The 9,268-nt window shown below is 35.9% G+C and overlaps 1 pseudogene; it reads left to right on the top strand.

Annotated features, from left to right (window-relative positions):
• The first annotated feature begins 6,953 nt into the window (after positions 1-6,953).
• Positions 6,954-8,032, top strand: LOC145091704 (abscisic acid receptor PYR1 pseudogene; annotated as a pseudogene).
• The last annotated feature ends 1,236 nt before the right edge of the window (positions 8,033-9,268 follow it).

Consider the following 9,268-nt stretch of genomic DNA (forward strand, 5'->3'; position numbering starts at 1 on the left):
CGTCAACGTGCTGCGTTTTGAGGTAATTATAAGCTATGACATCACTCAAATGGTCAATTGATATGTTATTATACGTTATGACATCATAATTTTTGTTTTTTGATTTAGTTCATTTCACAGGGGATTTTCATGGTCTTCTAACCCCTTATGCACTTAAGGTGATTCATAAAAGATTTATCCACTCGGATGGTTATAGGATTACGCATATTGTTGGCGGCAAATATGAAGCGACTAAGTATTCAACAACCGAATCTGTCCAATTAGACTGTGGTATTTGTAGTTGCGGTAAATGACAAAAATGCAGGATACCTTGTGAGCATGCTATAGCTTCACTACAAAGACTTGAAATTGCAGAAATCCAGCAAATGGTAAATTTAAAGTTAAGTACCGCGGTGTATCGAAATGCTTACCAAACTGAGACGGTCAATCGTATTCCAACCCTTAGGCATTGATAAATACCAGTTGAAAGTGTTGTGGTCTTACCTCCACGACAATTCAATTCAACTGTATTGTATGGATCATAACGAATATTAGATTGTATTCAGTTCTATGTTAACCGTAGTTGTAATGGTCTGTTGGCGTTCTTTAGTTTTTAATAAAAAAATGTTTACCTTTAAATAAATAATTGTATTCCCATAATTGTAATGTATGGATGACAACGACTAGACAAACAGCTCTGCGGACTGACAAACATTATTGCGGACTGACAAAAAGCTTTGCGGATTGACAACAGCTCTCTGCGAAGTGGAAGGGACTATATATAGTCATGGATGGTTGTTGGATTTTTGGTATAGAGTTATAAATTTTTTTTATATTTAAAACGAGTTCATCTTCAACTTTGTATATTTGCTCGTGCAACGAAATTGATTGTTTCTATTGTGATCCGATCGACCCTTTTCTTGACCCATCACCAAATTTAAGAGAGTCGTATATGCCTGAGGATACTTTGCAACAACTGTAATGGGCTGAAGAACAAAAAAAAAGATAAAGACTCATCTCGAGCTCTCACTGAACGTCGTGACCTCATTGCGTCGGAGTGCGAAGAGGTTGGGGAAAGGATGACGATTACTAAAAAAAATCAAAGATCATGAGGAATGGAATATCAAACTGTCTAAAAAATGGCTTGCTGACAAGGATGCAGAAATGATAGAACTTGGTAGCCAAAAGGACCGTATGGAAGATAAAATAAGAATTAGGGACGACTACATAACAATGGAGAAAGAAAAGTATCATTTGCAATTCCCTTAAGTTAATTACTGTTCTTGTACGTTTACTATATGTTTCTGGTTTGTTGAATGTATTATCGTCCAATATTAGTTATTATTCTACTAGTAATGATGCACTAATATAATCATAATATTACCCATCATCTTTGAAATAAACACACCATTTCAAAGTACACAAATTAATGTCCTCTAAAACAAAACATAATTAATTATAAATACAACATCAATCATTCAAATCAAACGTTGAACAATAGTCTTCTCACTGCATCCCACTTGTCCAACGCGTCACTTGTGTCCTGTGTGTCTCTAGCGTCTCCTGAGTCCCTTATGTCCCTTTCCCTTTCCCTTTTTGTGTAACTACCTGATGCCGTACTACTTTTTGTAGCCTTTTTTTGTTTCTTTGGGACCATTGTCGGACAAGTCGCTGCATTATGTGTTGTACTATCCCATCTACTACCCATTCTTACTATAGGTTCCTCACCTTGTGACGGGATACGATTTATATTTCTTGGCCTACCAGCTTGACGTGTATCCATTATCGGGGGTTTAATAACCATCATCTCAGCAGGAATCTCCCAATCACATAGTTCTGGAAGGGGGTAAACCGGCTCCTCATACGTACTTCGGTACGTTTCCATTGTGTAAGCATCTATAGCCAGATGTCTGAAGTTAGTTTCTTTCAAGTGCTTCAAGACCATTATGACATGACCACAAGGCAACCCAGTTCCTTCCCAATATTTGCATGTACAAGTCTCTTGCCTCAGATCAACTATGCCACCATGTTTGAAATCATGCACTTGATATATTGCATCTGAAACACCATAAACGGACCATCCTGTTGTACACTCTTCATTTTTACTAACTACTTTTTCAGTCCAGTCGGTTAGTACTATTGAATGTTTCCTTGTAAAGAAGATATATATAATTAACTTATTATTCGACCTAATTAAAGTCCAAAATAAATTCATACCTCCTTCGATGTGACACTTGTTACACCATTCATGTGAAAGACGACGGAAGAACTCAAGAAGGGGTAATATAGGCATCTTCCTTGCATCTACAGATATAGCATTCATGGACTCTACATTGTTCGAGGTCATGTAATCGTACCGTTTCGATAGCGAAAATGCTCTAGTCCATTTAGCACGAGGAATTTCACTTAGATACGCTGCTACTTGCGGCCTAGTAGAACTAAATCTATACCACAATTCTTCAAAAACATTTCTTTTGTAAGCTTTCACAAGCCTCCAAACAACACTTTTGTTTTATCATTTTACCCAAAGATGTGTACTATGTTTCCTAGTAGATGAAAAGCACACAAGCCATGATGAGCATGTGGGAAAACATTTTCAATACTAACCCAAATTGCATCAGCCCTATAAGTTACAAAAGTCAATTCTTGACAATCATCAACACATTCATACAACTTTTCAAGAAACCATGTCCAAGTAAGACCACTCTCTTTTTTGCATATTCCATGCGCAAGGGGTAGTATCTGGTTGTTCCCATCCATAGCTACTGCATGCAATATGGTTCCCTTAAAATCACCCTTCAAATGGGTACCATCCATAATTATAACTTTACGACAAAAACGTTTGAAAGCTCGTATCTGCAATATATTAAAATGGAACACATAAACACTTTATAATTTGTTTAAAAAAATTATATATTAAATAACAAGTTTTTTGTATTTACCGTGCTCCCAATGGCATAAAAACAACACTCGAAACAATCTTCAGAATCTGTTTGAATATAGGCCACTGTACTGGGATTATGTCTCTTCAAATTGTGAAAATAAATAGGAAGTTTGGAAAAACATTCTTCAGAGGATCCCAACAACAGTTCCATAGCATATTGTTTTGCACGCCAAGCTTGTTTGTAATCTACATTGATTTCCAGCAAAGCATTCAAATCCCTTGATATTTCATTAGGCCTCCAAACCTTGGAACGAGTTTTTCCCATAATCTCATGCAATACAGTACCCATCACTTTTTTATTAGCATGCTTATGATTAGGGTGTATATGTAATGACGAACATGTGTGCACGTTGTTGAAAGTCCCGATTTCAAATTCATCAGTGGGATCAAGGAGTTTTGCATATAAACGCCAACTACAGTTCTCAATTTCACAATATACCTCATAACGATTTTTGTTAGAATGTTTGGTCTTAAATTGAACCTTTTCTCTGGTTGCTTTAAGACTTAAAGCAAATATTAGTTGTTGTTTGTTATCATATGTTTGACGAACAAACATATCATCATTTGGACCTAAACTGTGAAATGGTCCGGGTTCAACAATAGGATCAGGACAATCAGGTATGAGAGGCATACCGTAAAATATGTCTGAAGCTTTTTTCCCGTGTCTGAACTCATCTTCTGACCATCCTTCATTTGACTCTTCACCGTCTGACAAAGTTTTGTCAGTCAGTCTTCCAAACTCATATAATTTTTTTTCTTCAACCGTATTCACTGCCACAGTTTCTTCTTCTGGACACTCTTCAACATTATCAGATACAACGTTTTCAACATTGTATGGTACAACTTTCTCAACCGCTTCTGTCTGTTCGACCAATCCCTGAAGCACCTCTAAATACAAATGCACAATCTCCTTTGTTTCAGAAATTACATTTCTGAGTTGATGAACATCTTCTTCGTCTAAAATATTCATAACATACCCATGAACCGGGTGTTGAAATGACAATGATATATTACTATTGAACACATTAGCCTTACTTTTTACCAAATCAAACAATATTCGACGATCAAAATTTGGCGGAAGCAGTAAACCTAAGTTGTTAAACTTTGGTCTAACGTAGGTGTTAATCTCATTACTTATCTGCCAAAAAACCCCAGTACATAAAATAACAAAACTCAATTTTTTTAAAAAAAATCAAATGAAAAAGAATTGATCTATCGACCAAATTGAGCTAAAAAAATGAAAAAGAACACTTTGTATCAAAAAACCGTCTAAAATCTGTTCCAACCAACCATTCCGCGAGACATTACTCTCTCCGCGGAGCTCCTCATCACCATCTCCGCGGAGGAATTTATGACCGCCAACCAACTCACTCCGCGGAGGTGTTACTGTATCCGCAGAGGGCCTACGCGGAACAATCTTTTAAACGTTAAAAAATCAGAATTTCGGGTGGTCCGCGGAGATGATGTCATTCCGCAGAGGTTCACGGAAGGTGCTCTGCGGAATGTATGTCTATAGCTGGAAAAATCTAATTTTATGACTAAATTTAGAAATCCACCCCTATTTTTTGTCTATTTGCGGTATTTTCCCTAATAAACATAGTGGTGATGGGTCACACAAAATAGTAGGGTATCTATTAAAGGATTTCTTATAATGAGTCGGAGTTTAACTTAAACGTGGTTGCTAGCTGAAGTCGTAGATGTAAAGTATCGAGGCATATTACATTGCTACTTGGGGGATGGTTTCTTTGGAGGTAGCATTATAGACCTTCCATCCCATGATTCATCCAATTTAACAACCAAATTACTTGATGATCTGACGAAGGAGAATGATAAGGACCGGTGGGTCCGACCAATTTTACTTATTTCTTTAATATAGGTAATAACATTTAAAATTAAAGTACTTCTTTTTGGATAAATAATTTTCAAACCACAATAGATTTGTAAATACATTTTTCACCTATAATATTTTGGAAAACAAATCTTTATATTTTGGTCAAACATAAATTATTCTGAGTTTCTCATATTTAATAGATTAGGAATTGAAAGTCCTAACAGATAAAATGGCAATAAACAAATTCATAGTTGTCTAGTTTTGAATAAAAACAACGACCGTAAAATCTATCATTAAGTGTAAACATAAATGAAAAAAATAGAAATTAAAACAACAAATTTCAAACAGTAATTAAATAAGGGCAATATATGAAAAAGACAAAATTGCATGTTTGATCCCGATATATCAAAAATTAAATGTTTGATCCAAAATATTTTAAAGTTGCACCGGTGGTCCAAAAAGTTTCATTTGTAATGAATTTGGTCCAAAGTTATTCTAAAACATTCAAAATGCCGAATTTGCCCTTTTAATTTAGTTTTTATTTTCTTTACAACAATTAAAAAACACATCTCTCTCTCTCTCTCTCTCTCTCTCTCTCTCTCTCTCTCTCTCTCTCCCCCCCCCCCCCTCGTGTTTGATAAATACCCAAGAACATATTTATAGATTCAAAAACATTCGAGAACATCTTCCGCCACTACCACGTTCAACCACCGTCCGCCAACACCACCTTCTGCCACCTCCACCTCCATCTACACCTAAACTTTTTCTGCCACTTCATCTCCGCCAAAAACTCATCCCATAAACAAAAACCATACATAATATATAAGTTTGTTCTTGAGTTCGCTCCTATCTGATGAAGACACACACACACGAAATCATATCTAGTGAACACACACATACACACAAAAGCAGATCACATGACACACACGAAATCAGATGAACACACAAACAAAAGTAGATCAGATGTACACACACGAAATATGATGAACACACACACACGCTCAAAATTAGATAAACACACACACGCACACACACAAAATTAGATGAACACACACACACGAAATTAGATGAACACACACATATACTAAATCCGATGATCACACACACACACAAAATCTGATGAACACACACCCTAACCAAACCAGAACCTCTCGATGACCAGAGCTAAAGCAAGTCTGACAACGAAAAGAAGCTCAAACGGAAAAGAAGCAGACTTTCTCAAATCCGTGTCGCCGGCCCCCTTTCTCAGATCTTACATTGACGTCGGAGAAGAAGGACCATCATCCTCAACCATCGTCGATATTTGAAAACGCTTGGGGTTCTACATGTGGTGATATGTATTGATGGCTATATAAGCTTAATATGTTGTGTAAATTACATCCATGTTATTTGTAAATCTTAAGCTTATATTTATCTTTATAGTCTGAATGTGAATTATCAATGAAATAACATTTAAGTCCTACTTAGTCATTTGATCCATTATTAGAGTTTTATGTTGCTCTTATTAGTGTGCATATAGTGTTGTATCATTTAGTTGTATTAGTCTTGTTTAGGCCTATTGGCATAGTAATTTATACATGTACTCGAAAACTCGTTCATTGATGCAATTTTCATGTAATAGGCAATAGTAGGATTCTACATAATGAGAGATCTTAGAAAAATTGTCTATTTTTTTTGCTTTTTATAGTTCTGTGTTTTTATAGAAATGGTCAATAAAAACATATTTAAGTTTTTTTGCTTATTCGGTGCGAGGAAAAAAATTGTTTTTTCACACATATTTAAGAGAATAAATAGACAAACTTAAGTTCCAAGGACTAAAAGAAATACTAAAGAGTGAAATACGAACCATTCATAATCATATTTCCCATCCATACATAATTATATTCCAATATTAAAACCAAAACTAATATTTTATGCAAACCACAAGATCAAAATTATATTGTACAGATGTTGTTATATGTATCATCTTATTCACATATATTATCAAATTATATTCCACTTAAAAAGACATACACTAAATAGTTTTAGAGGTAAATATAAAATTTCCCTATTTTACACTATATTTTCGTTATCATTGTATACCCCTAATACACTCACGGAATACTCAACATTTTTAGTTTAAAAAAATAAAGCGACAAAGTGATTTCCTATTATACCCTCATATCACCTAGAAGTCCATCTCTTATAAACTTAAAACAAATCTTAGTCCTTATCTATCCCCCCACAACTCCCTCTTTCTCTCTCCTCTAATATCCATTTTTATTTCTCTCTCAAGCTGGATTAGTGTCAAAAAATGGAGAAAGGCGAATCCTCCGCCACGCCGGAAGAGGACAAACCGCCACCGCCACCGCCACCGCACCAAACGATCACCACAACGACGACCCACCACCTGTCGGCCCCACCAGGTTTGACCGAGGATGAGTTCAACCAGTTGAAACCTTTTGTAATCGACTTCCACACCTACCATCTCACCTCATCCCAATGTTCCTCCCTACTCGCCCAACACATCCACGCGCCGGCCGCCGTCGTCTGGTCTGTTGTCCGTCGCTTTGACAAACCGCAGACTTACAAGCACTTCATCAAGAGCTGCACCGTTAGTGAAGCCTTCACAATGACGGTGGGGTGCACGCGTGACGTCAACGTCATATCAGGATTGCCGGCAGCGACCAGCACAGAGCGGTTAGACTTGTTGGATGATGAGAAACACGTGATGGGGTTTACGATCATCGGCGGTGAACACAGATTGAGGAATTACCATGCTGTGACAACGGTGCATGAGATAATTAGCGCGGTGGATGCATCGCCTATCACGGTGGTCTTGGAATCATATGTGGTGGATGTGCCGGAGGGGAACACGGAGGAGGACACACGGCTTTTTGCTGATACGGTGGTGAAGTTAAATCTGCAAAAATTAGCGTCTGTCACCGAAGCCATGGCGCATGACGGCGACGCCACCATCAAGAGTCGCAGGTGATCCCGCTGCTGTCAATTAATTGATCCCAATCCACGACCCCACTCAACCCGACCCGACCCGGGAAATAAATAGAAAAAAAAAATCCACCTACACTTTCCCCTTTCCTTTTTTATTGAATTCGAATATTTGTGAGTTTTTCCTTTTTGTTGATGTCTGTATGGAATTTACAAAAAGCACCCTTTGTCTGTAATGATGGGTTGCGACTGTCTCAATTGTATATTAGGGGTGTTTTGGTCAATATCCATGATGGAAATACTTTGTGAATGTTTAATATTATCTAATACATTAGAGATGTGTTAATTGACATGTGACAGCAAAATTTCACCAAATAATTATAGCAATTTTTAGATATCATGTTGGAAATACATTGCTTCGATTCTTAGAGGATATTTGGATCATAAATTGGGTAAATGGTTGCATTTGTGGACAATTAAAGTAGCTATTTTTGTAAGATATGAGCATTATATTCCAAATGATTAAATTTTATTCCATTTGTTTATTGTTAGTTTTGTAACTATTTTGAGTAAGTAGAACTGAAAATAACTACAATAACTGAAATTTGGAAGAATAAAATTACCAAGACACCCCTACATACTCAATTTGTTTCACAAAAATAGTAAATTACATAAATTGCCCTTGAATTCGTTCACCACTTTTCTGAATTTGGAAAGACTAAAAAGTGAGCCGCTACAGGAAAGATGAGGAAAGCGACAAGTGATGTCAGCTATATTTTCAGTTTGAGTCCTTCATCTTCTTCATAGATGCCCTTTTTCATGATGGGATCTTTTACCTTTGCGGTTACAATTTCTATCTTAATATATTGTATAATATAATATGGTACAACACGACAACCCTTTTTGTATTTGCTTTTGGCTTGTACAACACTAACAATTTCCATACCAACTTGTAACATTGTTCACATTACAAGGGCCTTTTTGTAATTCATACAACCATGGCGACAAATCACTATGTTATTAAATTAACCATAATTGTGTGAGTGGGGAATAATAATAGGTGGGGATGAGTGTGACATGGAGTATGAGCATGACCCATATGACAACCATGACCAATTACAATATTCTTTAGTTCTTTTAATTTAATTTTCAGTGGTTAAAACAGGGTTCGCATGAGTCAAAGCTTAATAATTAGTTGTGCAATGTTGTCTTTCTGGTCATTATGCTACCAAATTTTAAAAAAGATGCATCCTATGAGCCTAATTTCTACTCTTACCCTTTGTGATTGTCCTAATTTTAAAAATGGTCCAAAGTATGTCCATGGTTATATATATATATATATATATATATATATATATATATATATATATATATATATATATATATATATATATACACATCACACACACAACACATTTATATGATAAAAGTCAACTTTAGTTTTAAAACACCACAATAACGATTATGAATGCAATTTTCACAATGATAAAATGGTCAAAATAATCGGCTAGTGATTTATTGTAATTTTAATAGCATATGAGAGGCGTATTATAGCCATTCTAATAGTATATGAGAGGTGTTTCTTT

Source organism: Lactuca serriola, chromosome 3, assembly GCF_051521515.1.
Source record: "Lactuca serriola cultivar US96UC23 chromosome 3, Lser_US96UC23_V15, whole genome shotgun sequence".
NCBI classification, from domain to species: domain Eukaryota; kingdom Viridiplantae; phylum Streptophyta; class Magnoliopsida; order Asterales; family Asteraceae; genus Lactuca; species Lactuca serriola.